The following is a 15,508-nucleotide window of genomic DNA, read 5'->3' as shown; positions in this document are numbered from 1 at the left end:
GATGCTTTGAAAGTTATGTTGTCATGGGTCAGGCGCCCCAGTCTTTCTCCACGTTTCAAGGCAACACATTGCCACGTACCAAACAATCTCGAATGATTCGGCAATCATGCGGGCCGAATCTACCCAAAAGGCACCGCATACAAGGTCCTGGAGAGAGGGAGGGGCGGCGTCAGTTGAAGTTGGCTCTCCGAGTCTAGCGAAATGACGTGACGCTCCCTCCTAGTTTCTTTTTTCCTTTTTTTTTTCATATTTGAAAACTTGCGAAAACGATCGTATCACGAGGCGCTACCATGTATGGATGAAGGAAAACGTTAGGAGGGAGCATCGCGCAACGCGATTGAAGCCAAACCTGGTGGCCCAACGCACGTCAAAGTGCGCGGTTAGTTTTAGTATTCCTGCTCTGCAGGCAGAGCCACGGCAGGGCAGCTGAACAAGCGCGCACCGAATAAAAACTACTGGCATAGCTACTGGGAACCAAACGTCTCAGCAAACCTCAATTTTTGCTTCTTGATCTCGACGCAAGATGTCACGTGCTGGGCCACCACTGAGCAAATGTATGGGCTTCACGGAGCGTTCGCTTGCCAAGGCTGGCAGCGTGACGTAATGCTCTCTTCTAACTTTTCCTTCCTCCATGCTATCATAGACATCGGCGAATTCCGCCGTATTGTCGAATTCACCATCCTGTCAGCTCTGATTGGCCCAGAGGGCTGCTAGGGCCTCTGATTGGCTGAAAATGCCGCCATCGCAGAATTTGACACTATGGCCGAATTTGTCAATGCCCACAATAGCACTCCCGGACAGTAACAGTATGGTGGCTAGAGTAGCGCGACAGATCTTATTCGGTGAAACGGCCAACGACGACGACAACGCGCCAAATTACGGAGTTGCAGGCAAAGGAACATATAAAATTGCCATCCACCCGATTTTAGCACAAAGCTACAAAGGAAACCGATACGGGTTTCTTAGAAAGAAAGCTTTGCAGTTGGAGAAAGCTTTGGGCTACAGTCAGGTGGATGGCATTTTTTTTCCTTTCAATGGGTTGTGAGGGACACTGTAGTGGAAGACCCCAAATTAATATTTATTATTTATTATTTATTTATTTCCTCAAAGGTCTCTTGTTGAAACATTACATGATGGAGTGGGTGGTTAATGGCAAACAAAGATACTATAAGTTACAATGGGATGTTTTCGACGAGCCGCTTGAACACAAGTGGGTCGACGATAGTGGCAACTTTGGTGGGCAGGCCATTCCAGTCTCGTGTTGTGCGCAGAAAAAATTATTGCTTAAAGTCGCGGTATAGGCTTGTGGGGGATATACTGTGTTAGAGTGGCTGGTGCGGGCAGTGCGATACGCTATCTTATGTACGGGTTGTCAAAAGGCAAAGAATGGAAAAATTTTTTAAAAAGGTTAAGACGTGGTATTCTACGGCGTGAGGCTAGAGCGGGTAAGCTTATTTGGGTTTTTAGTGCTGAGATGCTTGAACTGTACGAATAATTAGACAGGATAAATCGTGTCGCGCGGGTCTGAAACAACTCGAGGGCGTTAATAAGGTTATGGTAGGGGAGGGGGGTCAAAAATAGCATGGACATACTCCAGCTTGGGCAGCACAAAAGTTTTAAAAGCAAGTTGTTTAATAGAGGGAGTAGCGAGGAAAAGGTTACGGCGCAGGTAACCTAGAGTACGATTACCAGAATTCATTACGTGGTTAATACGACAGGTCCAAGTTAGGTCACGGGAGATGTACCCACCAAAATATTTGAATGAATCAGTTGTTGCAATCTGCATGTTATTGTTGCTATAATTAGTCATATCGTAATTACGACGACGGTGAATAGACACCTGGGGTTCTTAAAATAAAATTCTGGTGTTTTACTGGTCGAAACTCCGAACTGATGATCAGGTGCGCCGTATAGTGGAGAAGCACGGTGCACGAGCGATTTTGCATCCCATCCCCATCGGAATGCAGCCGGGAATCGAACTTGCGACCTGATGCTCAACAGCCATGGCCACTGAGGCACCGTCGCGGCAGGGCAGAGTGCCGTCGCTTGCGTGTAATAAAAGCTGCTCACGAGAGAAGCGGCGTAGTTAGCGCGGTGAGGAAAGACTGTCGCCCATCCACCCCCGCTGGTTAACGGAGCACAAAAATGAGCTGCCGCGCTTGACGTGATGGATTGCTGCTAGCTAAATTTGGCTCATACGAGTGAGGGCAACGAAGGGGTGGAGGCAAATGAAATCATGCACATACGGTAACTGCGCGAAGGAAGCGTGCGTTGGTCGGCGACTACATACTCGTCTTCCGATCAGCTCATCGATCGAGCGATCGAAAAAATAATACAAGCAACAAGGGGCTGTTGTTTCGACTGCTCTCGTGAAAAAAAGAAAAGCAAGAAAAGTCAAGTAGGACGCTCATGTGACGAAACGGAAAACGAAGTTTGTTAAACCGTCTTTTTCTCACTAGTGTGATGCTCACCGGGCATAGCTGCTTTATAGACCGTTTATAGCGGCTAGTTTGTGGAGCGCAAATGAGACTCTGATGAGATACGACAAATTCCGAGTCCATACGAATGTCCGAATCGCCACAAAAGGGGGTAGGCTTGTGCTAACTGTATTGACTGTATAGGATAACTTATTGCGCATATGAAGCAAAATGTGGTATGGTATACCTGAAAAAGTATCCTTCGACACTGTGCGATATGAGCGTATACAGTATCCTGCAGTACCATTAAGGAGAAACACGACTTCGCGTGTTGTGCAAACAGTGCCTTTTAGCAAGGAAATGGTTGTCTGTCATAGATGGATGCTTATTTTTACCCATTAAGCTACTCGGTTTTGAAAACAAAAATATGGTTAGCTCTGATATGATTGCTATATAAGAACTACGAGCGTCAATGAGCGAGGAAAATTGACTGTCGTTTCGTACATTTTTCGATGTCACCGCCTGTCGTGCTTCTTTAACTAAGATTTTGCCTCCGGTAATGGGCATTTAATTAACAGGAGGAATTGTCTATAGTCAGAGCTCGTACGTGCGGTAGTGGGCTGCGCATGCAGTCGTGATGATAAACCAAGAACGTCTCCCCTCGAAGCATACTTTCATATGTTGTGGCAAGTATAAGAATAAAAATGGTGCTTCACTGTAAATTTCGTTCTGAGCACGTGAAGCATAGCCAAATATCTTTAACCGACTGCACTTTCATTGAAGCGCAAAACACCAAGGCATTTTGGGCAGAAAACTTTAATTACTTTTATCGTGTGTTTTTTTTTTATCAGAATGACTAACTCGGAGACCGATGGGCTAGTATAATAATAGCGCAGATAAATGGGCTGACCTTCATCTATATACATCTCTGACGGTTCTCGCTTCTTAAGCATGGGCGCTATAACGTGAAGCTATTCCAAACTTTTCTATTCCAATTCTGCAATCAGCCCTCCTCGATTGGTGAAAAACTTTTTTGGACCACCCCCACTTCGCCTGTCGGTCACGCGACGTCATGAAAACGGCAATAGCTCCCCATCTGATGTGACATGTACACACTGATCATGCATGATTGTAACGAACAAAAAAAAAAAATGGTTATTTCTCATTCGATGCCTTTTCGCCATTTGCCCTCGGCTATTGGTCAAAAGTTTTCGGGCTGCACCCACTTCATCCGCCTGTCACGCGACGTCACAAAGCCGCGAAAACTCACCGCATCAAAGTGACGTATTAAAGATGCATTAATATGCCGAACATAACAGAATTTTCTTCTGAATAGCTGCAGGCTGCCCCGTTCCGAAAGGAATAAAAGATGGTTGCCACCGATCGCTCAGGCGCTGGCTACTCGCACCTGCCGGAGAGCATGGGTTTATTTGCGTATAACAAAACTTCTTGCGTGGCCGCGTAACGTTTTGGAGCACTTTCGGCACGTTTACGACCTCGTTCTGCCAACTCTTCTTTGCTGAGGATCCGTTTTAGCGTCATTCTTAAGCTTCCGTTTCAGGCCGCCGCGATTTTCCACCAGCCACCGCAGGCTAAGTAAGGGAAAGCGGACCAATCTCAAACGCCGGCAGCTCCCACTTCAACCGGTTATCGATTTTCAGTGCACTGGCTCGGCCCCTTTGAATCCCTCTCCACTTGAGCGTGCTCCTCGCCTCTTGTCAGTCAATTAGATAAGACAAGCCGCTCAGTGTAGGCAACGTTATTCGTTTTTCAAGCACACAAAAGCGACCTCCTATGAACGAGGAGAGCGTTTGATTAGCCGTTTCAGACAACCTTGCGGGCCACCACCGGATGCTTGCGTAGGCGGTTACGCAAATTTGACGACAGGAGATTGGGAAATAAAACATATTGGGATAGTTTTACGGTATAGGGCCCCTTATCTCTGAGGACTATCAGTCTCTTGCATGTTCAGAAAAACCGATAGTTACGAGCGGCAGTGAAAACAACAGAGACAGATTTTTAATGGCCCCAAAGACAATATTGTCGACGGACTGCTTCCGCATAACCACCGTTACAACGGGTTACACAGTAGTGACGTGGTAAGAGCTATCTGCCGTTATGAGAAAATTGAATAAAGATGAATGATGCCCGCAATCAATATACTTTGTTTTGTCAATCGGGAACCACCTCGACAATGGTCAATTTTCAGCGACTCAAAGGCAGCCCTACAATCTGTACTATCAGCTCTGCGTCGCGGGCCATCTGAACAGCTCGTATTCGATATTAGATGCCTACTTCATACATCACATGAAAAAGGACATCGCGTGACGTTTCAGTGGCTGCCAAGTCACTGCGGCGTCATCGGAAATGAAGACGCCGATAAAGCCGCTCGGACAGCTCTTGAAGACACACAGGAAGAGGCCATACCACTTTCACGTTCCGACGCAGCCAGCAGACTTCAAGTGCTTGCACAGGAGATCACGCTCTCTCTATGGTGCACACCAAGCAGCCAGACCAACCGCAGCGATCATCAACACGACCTGCCCTCCTTGATGCATCTCTGTATGCCAACCGGACTCCGCCGAAGTGAGGCCACCCTGCTTTATCGCTTATGGCTAGGGGTGGCCTTCACGAAATCTTACTCGTTTCGCATTGGAATGGCCGACAACGCTCTCTGCAATGCCTGTCTTTGCGAGGAGACGCTGGAACACATTCTGTGCGACTGTCCTGAATATAATGTTCAGAGACAGTCCATGGCGTCCGTTCTAGCGCACCTTGACAGTAGACCATTGTCAGTTGCAACCATTTTCACATATCGCCGACTGAAGACATCGCAGCTGAAGGCGACGAAGGGACTACTTCGGTTTATGAAGGATACGGGCTTGGATAAGCGACTGTGACAGTGATGTCACGTACCACACAAGAGTGACAGACTGTAACCAACGATGTGTGTGCCGTGTTATGTGCCCTCTATCTCTTCTCCCCATCTTTCATCCCCCCCATCCCCCTCCCATGTGTAGGGTAGCAAACCGGTTAGGCAAAACTGGTTAACCTCCCTGCCTTCCTTCTCCACTTTTTCCTTCCTTCCTTCCATCGGAGGACGCACATATATTCTTGGGGTATATTCGTTCACTCCCATCAGGCTATAATAAGAGCCTGCGCAAGTTATCAGTGGCACTAACATTCTGTTTGCGCTTTCGGTCGGAAGAGTTGCGTTAATGGCGTATAATAATTCACACAAAAAGCAACAACAGCGCTTTTTTTTTCTGCATTCACTCAGCACGTCATCCGCAATAGCGGGAAAGCGAAGCCAGAAGCGGTCAATGGCGACGCGGTCACCTGTTCAAAGAAGACAGCGCACATGCAACAGCGCTGTATGATGTAACTTTCCTTCAGCGTTATCCTGCTGTCTTTTTCTTTGATATAACGCTGTGTACGAAGGAAATAACTGGGCTAAAAAACGAGTTTGCCCCCGGCCCGATGCAGTACGCCGCATATACCCACCCGCGCGCTATTTTCTGCCGAAGGTGCTGCCTCTCCGATTCACTCATGAATGTTGCTTCTTCAGTGCGGCCGCTCATTTGGTGCACTGCAGACTGTAACCAACGCGTCGCTCAACTTCATTTAATTTTTTACAGTGGCTCTGCTAATAGCGGCTCTGTCTAAACACATTTTTGTATACTGTGGTACTATATATAGGCACCGTGTTTTTAAAGTGCCGCGCCTGAAAATTCCTTGTTCGATACGCCGCAAAGAAGGCATACTTGGATTTCAAGTGAATGTATCTTCAATATAAAAATAAAGAATATTGTTTAGATAATGCCTACCTATCTCACGCCATAGGTAGGCATTATCGTAGTTCCAATCTATTTCGCATACAGAAGAGGAATCTGCAGGTTAGCAGAAATGGCTCAACTTCAGTGCCTTCTCCGCTTTGTTTTTCTTGTCACCTGAGTTTGTGCGAAATAAGCCGATGTTGCCTAGAAACTCTCGCTTGACAAAATATTAAGCATATTCTTTTAAAGCTGTTTCGTGTAAGTCTAGCCCACTACACCGCTTTCTTGTGGGAGTCGTCGTTGCTGCTGTTGCTCTTGCCGTCACTGTCGGTCTTGCTATTGTTTTCTGCTTTTAAGATTTACGCCAAGATGGCCATGCACATTCATATTTATGCGCACACTAAAGAATCTTAGCTTCCGAAGTCCCCTACTGCTGCATTCCTTGTAGTACAGGTGACTTTAAAACCGACCACTCAACCTTTCACCTTCCTGACGAAGCAACTACGTCGAGGCACTGCGAAGGCACTGCCCACAACTATAGTTGTACATGCCGGGAGCGAAATCAGTTGCGTTGATAGCGCAGAAGTACGAGCATGAAGTAGGGTGCCCTATAGCTCACTGCATGCGGTCATCGCCGTTACAACAGATGCGACAGAAGTTACCCGTCTGGGAAACCTTTAACAAAGATCAGTAAAGAAAAAGGAGCGTTCAAGCACTTTTCTCAGGTAGTTATAGTAACGATGGGTGTTACATATACTTTAGGCATTTCTCGGGGCCTTTGTCTGAAGTAGCGATTGCTTGGTAGACGTCACCAGGAAACTTCAATTTTCATTACCCAGGATTCACTTACGAGTTCGTGACGTGTGAGCCGTCGTGCCGTCATCGCTGTTGCGCCGTCGTCCTCATCGCCCTTGTCGGCGCTACCGTCGACGATTTTGTCGTCGTGGTATATAGCGCCGAGGGCTTCGATTTGAGTAGACCTCCAGACTGCCTTCATTCTGTAATGTGCGTGTTTTTTCTGAATGGTAATGAAAAAGAATACAAGCTAAGAATGGTTGGATTCGCTTACAGGACATTAATTAATGCTAACGCATACTACAGGTACGCGGATTATATTGATTACCTGCATGGGGCACTTTAGCGTGCACCCAAAACTCGCTACGCGAGCGTTTTCGCATTCCGCCGCAGCAGCAGAACGCCATAGCCACTCAGCCACCACGGCGGGTGGTCTGCACGATGCTGGAACTTGACTCTTACATCTGAATATCAGCGGGTGGAGGGGGGGGGGGGATATTGAAGTTTTCTGCAGCGTCGATAGTGCACACGTTTGAAAAATGTATATGATCCACGGTGGACATACGGTACCATTCCTTTTCATTCATTTGTGGAGACCTAGACTAAAGACAATTATTCTGGTGTCGTTCCGAAAAACAAGTAAAAGGCGTGTCGTTGGGTTTAATGTGCGGCACCTCGCTGACAGATCGATTTCGCCGCCACTTTCACTCCGCCACCTCTGAGGCAGAGGCCGACGGTATAGCTGTAGCATTTGGACGGCCGAATGGCAATGGGCAAGCTATATACGTTTGAATGCACTTTTTATTTGTTTCATGCCTTTTTTCGCACATTCACAGCGAGATCGCACGGCTACCGCGGTGGCGATACAGCCCAAGGTTATCTCGTAGCCAAGGTGCAGTCGCATTGACTGATTTTTTTTTTTTTTTTTTTTTTGTCATGCGCAGTCAATTTCATGCCCGGGCTCGTCTATGCACTGTACGTATGCACCGTGAGCTGTCATTGCAGCGAGAGCGAACTGCTTGCATGGTATTGCAGGAGATGACGCCTTCTTGGTGTGTCTATACTCCGCCATCGTTCAAGCCCACAAGTTACGTTCGCATAACAAGAAAGCGCCATTTTGGGATGATTTTAATCTCGCCGTTGTTACAGCTATATATTTGATTTAGGCCCCGCTAACCGCCGTCGAAGCATATACTCGAATCACCCGCCGCGGTAGCTCGGTGGTTATGGCGTTGCACTGCGCAACACGAGGTCGCGGATTCGATCCACACTGCCGCTGCCGCATTCCAGTGGGAGCGGAACGCGAGAACGCTCGTTTACCGGGCATTGGGTGCAGGTTAAAGAACCCCAGGGGGGTCAAAATTATTCCGTAGTCTCCCCCCCCCCCCCCCCCCCCCCCCTACGCCGTGCTTCATAATCGTATCGTGACTTCGGCGCGTAAAGCACCAGAATTTAATATCAACTAGTTTAATATACTCGGATCATGCCGCACATCAGCGACATTTACGCCGCAAGTTGCGTTGTTGTTTTCCTTGTCGCTACCCGCTTGAGCTTCCACGGATTGCCACTCGGGAGTGACACCACAGACTGCGAACCCTCGCGTTCGTTTCGTTCTGGCCGCGGCTACGCCAACACGCGAGCGGCGGAGCGGAGAATACGAGAGAAAAAAGAAAGCAAACCGTAAGGAGACGAAAATAAGAGCGCGGGCGGTTTTCTTTCTCATGTGCGCTTCTGTGGCGCGGGGCATGTGGTCTCCCGCTGAGTGACATCTCCGGGCCGCTGTTCAAGACGGGCGCCTGTCTTTAGGTGTCTCTGTTTCACGAGTTTCCCCTGGCAACGGCGGGAGTGCTTTGTGTATTCGACGTGCACCGGCCTTCGAGCACAGCGCCGTCGTCCTCTGTTTGTTTTCCCTTTATTTGCCTCTCTCTCTCTCTCGTGCACCTCCGACTTGGTGTTTTCGCCATGGGGCTGGTCGATGGGCCCCGATCGATCTGCAAGCACAGCCAAGGAGGGAACGGTCGACTAATTCTAGAGCGCCGCGGCTCGCGCCCGTGCAGCGGCCGGGCCACGGCGTACGCGCTCTGGAAATCCGCTTTGGTCGTCGCCGCCCTGGCGAGAGTGCGAGGAGGCGCGCGCTTTGTTCGCCTGTTGCGTAACGCGCGTGGCCAGCTTGCGCAGCGGGCGCGCGTTGAGCGTCGACGTGGAGAGTTTTGCTCGCCGCTTCCAGCCACCCACGCTGTAGCCAGTGGCTTTAGCTTCAACATAGTTCCACCGCCGTCGATGTGATGATCAATGAGCAATAAGTGGGCGCAACAAGCCAAAACGTTTTTGCCTTTTAAATGAAAGGGAAGCGGCGCGTTACATAAAAGAACAAATAACGCATGTGAAAACGCGTGGTATGACGTTATATTTTCAAAAAGAAAAACGGGAGAGAAAAAGAAAAAGAACACGCAAAACGCAGAAAGGGACGCAGACGTCGCTTTGTGTGTGTGTTTCCCCCGGTCTCTTTAGGGAGTAAAATGTAGCGTCACATGCCAACTTGCCTGCACACTGTCAATATTGATTCAGTAATGTGTGAGTGCGGTAGTATTCCATTTCCTCGCACAGGCTGTTCTATAGCACTGTTGCTTTGGTCGGTATGCTGAGCTGTCGCTATGTCGTTTTGTCACCACTGTGCTGTATAGTTCGAAGCGTTTTAAGCCGTTTTTCTGTTGCGCCGCGATTCCGAGTTCGCGGTGCGAGCATAAATTTCGATCGAACTTCGCGTATCGCGTGAGTTCGCCTAAGCTGTCGCCTTTAAGCGTCTATTGATTTTCACGGGCCTTCCTCTTCTGCTCGCTCCTAAACTAGGTCACGGAATACAAGGCGCGCTTTTTTTTTTTCTTCACTGGGCCGCGCACCTTGGTACGCCGCTGCGGCAGTGACGTGTTGCTCCGGGGTTTAGTGCAGTGTAGCGCGTGCGTCCCGTCATCTTAGCGCGAGTCTTATACTACAGACGCAGTGCAAAAGGGCAAGACCATGCCGAACCATGCCGGCCAGTGGCCTGTTAAAGACGCGCGCTTTTCTGCGTCACCTTCTTGGCTACGTAATCCCAGGAATTCGTTTGTGTATGGTGAATACAGGAAAATATATCGGACAGCGTCCGTAAATCGTTTTCCTAAGACGGCTCGGCATGTCTATTGATCAGAGCGCTGTGGATATCGGCCTCTGAGTCGTCCGTCTATTTTGATAGCATGCACTCCGAAATTCTTTCACAGTATAACAGCGCAATCGATTTCATTCGATTCTGTTCGACATGTATCATCCACCGCACAAATTCATTTAATCTAATTTATCGATAGCCCTACTTGTGGGTCTATTGCAGGCGAGGAAAAAACGAGGAGCTCCACTTCTATTGCACAAACAGCGTATACTTACGCACCATGTACGTCTGAGAAAACGAGAATATTCACAGAGCGAGCGCATTTATTATAGAGAAGAAGAAAAAAAGGGGGGTTGCTGTGACATTTATGCGACGTCCAGCTACATTAATTGTTAACTCATATTTCATCATCAGTTATTAACACTTATACGACGTTCAGGTACAGCAATTGTTAATTCATATTTCACCAACAGTTGCTATACCCTGAAATGCCCCAGTGGTGCATTACACAAAGGGGGAGGGAATACAAAAAAAAAAATCATAAAGTGAGAAGCGTCGATGATACAGGCAAAAAGCTTAAAATATAACGATAGAATTACAGAGCAAAATACAGAAAATAATAGACAGCATTATATGTTAGTGAATGAATGTTGCATATTAACAACTGTATATAGTAAGTAGTAATTAGTTCCTTAGAATTTTCGGGTTTCCTCTCACTCGCAATGTCATCTGGGAGTTTATTCCGGTCGCTGATGGCAGCAGGTAACAGCGATCATAACAAGGATGGATATTGTCTTTTGGATAATAATGTCAGTGACGCGTACGTCACTGATATTATCCAAAGATGTGTTAGCCCATGAAGACGTTATAATATAATTAGGCAACCTATCCCATTCGTCCATTCGTTGATTGCTATAATAAAATAGAAAACTGTGCTTAAAGCAGTCACTGACGATCAGTGCTATTGTGGCAATATGCCAGGTGAGACACCTCAGTAGCAGTGAACGACGGACAGAAATATACGTTGTTTTGAACAGAATTTCAAAGATATATCCTGGGGTGTTACGTGCCAAAGCCACGATTTGAATATGAGGCACGTCGTAGCGAGGAAACTCCGGATTAATTTCGATCGCCTGGGGTTGTACAACGTGCACACAATACAATGCACCCAATGCAATGCACCCATTGCATTTCAGCCCCATCGCAATGCGACCGGCACGGCCAGGATTCGATGCCGCGCCCTCGGGCTTAGAGGCGCAACGCTCCCCTTGGCCACTACGCCGCCACGGCGGGTCGATCGCGCTCGATGTATACCGCGTGTGCTGCGAGATGTGGTGAGCGACGAAAGCTTCCCGCTTCTCATCATGCAGTAAACCCTTATTAATTCGTGATTGACGAGCACACTGCCGGAACACGTGGCAGTCGTTAAACTCCCTTGAGCTTGAAATACGCGGTGGCTCGTAGAAAATGAATTTCGAATTAATTAACGTTTATGGTACAAACGGACTGCAATACACTGCGTTTATTGATACGAAGCTGGCTTCTGACTACTAGCGACTCATTTCGATTTGCTGTTTATTTACTCGTGCTTGAAAATATATGGGTAGGCGTTACTGTCACGAATTATATCAGCGCTTGAGGACCTATTGTTGACAGCGCTGGCTACAGGAAGGAAAACATTTAAGATGACAAGTAGCTCATTTATTCTTCAACGTTTACTTGTAATGCATAAGTGCTCATAACAATGGATTTGTACGCCCCACGTTGAGACAACAACGTAATATTTGCACTGCATTCGGTCTTTCTTACAACCATGTTTCAGTTCTTCATATGATATATGCAGAATCGGAAAGCGCGAGATAAAGCAAGGAAACGACTTGGAAGCGAGGAAGACAGCGTTCGAGATGCTGGGGTCGAAAGTCGGTGAACATCCTTTTTCGAGAACATCGAATTCGGCCATAGTTCACTCAGTGCGGACGGTCTCGAAAACTGCATGAAACCCTGCTCACCCTTTGCACCTACTACAACAACTACGGTTGGCTGAAGACGACTCCTCCAATGGCCTTAATTAATTTTATCATACCATCCGAAGGGCTTGAGGAAGATACGTAACGTAGCGTAAGAAGATGTGAATTTTGTGGAAACTTGATGGGGAGAGGGTAATACATGAAGGAGAAAGACGATATGCACCAGACCTTAGCAAGGTGCCGAAGCCCTCGTGCTATACATTCTGGTGAACGCTAACCTTCACCGTCAAAGGCAGTGTACGGAGAACGCGGAGGGCAGACCTAACACCCGCCTCTTTGTTTACTAAAATGCCAATAAGCTTTCTAACCTTAGTCACTGTACAGTGTCGGTATAGCTAGTGTGTTTCTTTCCTTCTGAGCGAAGAAAAGTTAAAACAACAAACTAATATATTTAACTACGCAGTAGGGTAACGCAAAGGTACTGGGAGACGCAGAGAGCACATAGCAGAAGTCCTGCAATCGCCTGAATTGTACAAGACCCCCGAAATGAAAACACGCGCGTCGGCGATAGCAATGCACTACGAAAACTTAACGAATACCCAAGTAGCCATGCAGAGATTAAAGATCACACGAGAGAACTTATCAGATCAGGCTGCTCTATGCACAACATGTCTTTCTTTATTTCTTTTTCTTGAACGCGTCTACTGGCTGCATCCGGCGCTCTTTAACGCTTCAGTCGTATGTAAATGACGAGGGCAGCTAGACGTGTCAAGCACAGACGATTAGGGGGCTGTGGAGGCACTGGCGCGTGCACGTGTTGCACGAGCGGTCGCAGAAGCGACCTCCTCTGCGGCCGCTTGCGGCAACACTGTACTCGTGTAAAGGAGCTGTAGCGACGCTTCACCAATGTTTTCCGATGACTGAGTGCGTCTTCGGTTAATGCGAGCGAACCGCTGCCCGCCTCTTAACTATTCGAGTTGAGGCGCCCCTTGGCTGCAGGGGAGGTGTGCGTGCGGTGGTGTAAGTGGATGCGGGGGTTAGAGCTGTTGAAAGCTTTTCCTGAAGTGATTGAAACACGTGTCAAGCAGAATCGTTACTCTATCCAAGTGTAGGGATGAAACAAGTCTGCCACATATATCGGTCAACTGTATGATAAGTAGCGCGCAATATATACCGAGTGGAAGTAATGCCCAGTCGTATCGAGGCTGTTCACGAAGGCCTTACGCAACCTAAACTACGTTCTAGGAGAGAAATGCGTCACGGCGGATATATGAACGGTCCAGCAACGCTTTTGATTGTCGACGGGTGTTCTTTTGCGTGTCTGGCAGAATGCGCGCGTGCTCGGGAATTCCCATTTGTGGGCTGGCCGCGTAGCTTCGCGATCGAGTGGCTCTGAGGAAGCGTCGCTCGCTTGCCTCTCCGTTCGGTGCGTGGGCGTCGGGTGGTTCGTCGCCGGGACAATAGCGTTTTTTATCGCTTCCGGTCTGTAACGTACGTTGTCAGTGTCACCCACCGCTGCATCATGATTAGTCATCAAAGCACCACAAAAGTCTTAAGCATGACATCTTCATAGACTAGGTTGTTCTGTGTTCCGCGTTCCACGAAGTTGCACGAATAATTTAGCGGAGTCCTAAATCTATTTAACAGGGACATCTATTCTCTTACTTAGATAATCAGCCTCGATGGTGAGCAAGCAAGTGAGATGGAATAGTTGGTTGCAAGTATTATGGAACATTATTTTAGGGCGCAAATTTAGAAAGGACAGTGAAATACAGAGGACAAACACCGAATGTTCCGTTCAATCGATTGTGGAAATAGCCGTAGGAAGTACTAGTGTATCAATGTTAAAGAAAAAAAGTAAAGGTGCTTTTTCCTTCTGTATAATTTTGAATAATCACAGAAACATGAATTGGCATCAATTGGTTCGTTCTGTTTTTACTGATTTACTAATGACGTTTTTGTTTCCGCCGCAGCGTCTTCTGCTTTTCGTTTACTTCTAAACACTTTGTGCAGTTCATTATCATTAGTATTGGTGCAGATTTTGTTGTCTTTCCTTGCGGTATTAATTTAAATGAGCAGCGTTCCTGACAATTATGTGCTTTGCCTGTTCGCCACCGGTGCCACGACTTGTAATCCGGGGATAAGGCCTTGTCAGGAGGCCTGATTTATCTGCCTCCTTTAGCCTCTCCTCGGGGCCATATTGTATAATATGCCCGAAATAAAATACCACTACTACTACTATCGTGCGTATCTCGCTCATTCCTGTCTAAATTTGCGCCGTAAAATTATGTTCGATAAGCTTCGATAGCTTCTGCATATTATTATAATTTTTTCTTGCTTTTACTTGTCCCATGGCTGATCTTTGATTTCGTGTTGTACTGTACATATCATAGGAAACGTCACTTCTCTTACTTTCGGTTATGAACGGCCTTTTGGCGCACTTGTAGGCCGACTATACAGATCGTGACGCTGAGTCCCAAAAACGCTGCGGCACCAAATCTCAGGCTCCGAACAAAAATTGCACCTATCTCGCACACCCTGGTGCGCGCAACGTTGGAAACGCAAATATTTGCTGCTCGTTTTATTTGTTTGGTTCGTGTTTCGATTTATTTATCGATTCAGCGTTTTTAACGGTCCGACGCAACGCAAGGACTCCAAGTGTCATTTTGTCGTCTCGGGATTAATTTTGACCAGCTGTAGGGTTCTCTAACGCGGACCCAGGGAGCTCGTGTTTCGGCGAGTGGCTACAATCGCGCACCAGATGTGCGTCCTGTGGGCAGACGCCATGGGAGCGTTGTCTACGCGCACGGATGTGCCGGTTTGTGGAGGGCGTCCACCACCGCACGCGACGCGGTCCCGCGTGCCTCGCCGTGCGGGCAAGCACGGTCGCTGGTCATCGGTGGCGGCCGCCTCTCAGTGGCCGTCAGTGGGGCGCCCCCGTAGCTGGTGGTGCTCTTCTCGTTCGCGCAGCATCCGCCGCCGGCTCCTTGTTATGCGTCGGGGGGAGGGCGGCCTTATTGATCGCCTTCGAAGCGCGCCGTCCGGTCGATCCGAGCGAACTGTTCTTCCGCGTCAGGCACCATGGTGGGCCGCTGAACCTCGTTCGCTTTGTCGGTCGCGCTGCTTTCGTCTCAATCCTTCACCGCTTCTGCCGTCGCCGGCCTCTGCGCACTCCGCACCGGCGGATCTCTCCGAGGCTGGCAGCTCTGAGGAGGGCGCTTCCAGCCAGCGGCGCCCGCGTGACGGGGCAAACAGATTAAGACCGGCGTATGCGCCCAGGGGTGAAATCGAAGCTTGCGCGGATTAGGCTTGAGCCGAAGCAGCGCCGGCTGGCCACACGGAATAAACGGTCAGTTTGGCTAACGGCGTGTGGCATTCTGTTTGGAGCTGTCTTCTTTTTTTTTTTTTTTT

At 48.2% G+C, this 15,508-nt stretch overlaps 1 protein-coding gene across 1 annotated transcript in view; it reads left to right on the top strand.

The window, feature by feature from the left end:
- slo (calcium-activated potassium channel slo) overlaps nt 1-15,508 on the top strand; it is a 201,702-nt gene that overhangs the window by 58,308 nt on the left and 127,886 nt on the right. The window lies entirely within an intron of this gene.

The sequence above is a fragment of the Dermacentor andersoni genome, chromosome 1 (assembly GCF_023375885.2).
Source record: "Dermacentor andersoni chromosome 1, qqDerAnde1_hic_scaffold, whole genome shotgun sequence".
Taxonomy (NCBI): domain Eukaryota; kingdom Metazoa; phylum Arthropoda; class Arachnida; order Ixodida; family Ixodidae; genus Dermacentor; species Dermacentor andersoni.
The sequence above is the reverse complement of the archived record's forward strand: the minus strand, read 5'-3'. Positions and strand labels throughout refer to the sequence as shown.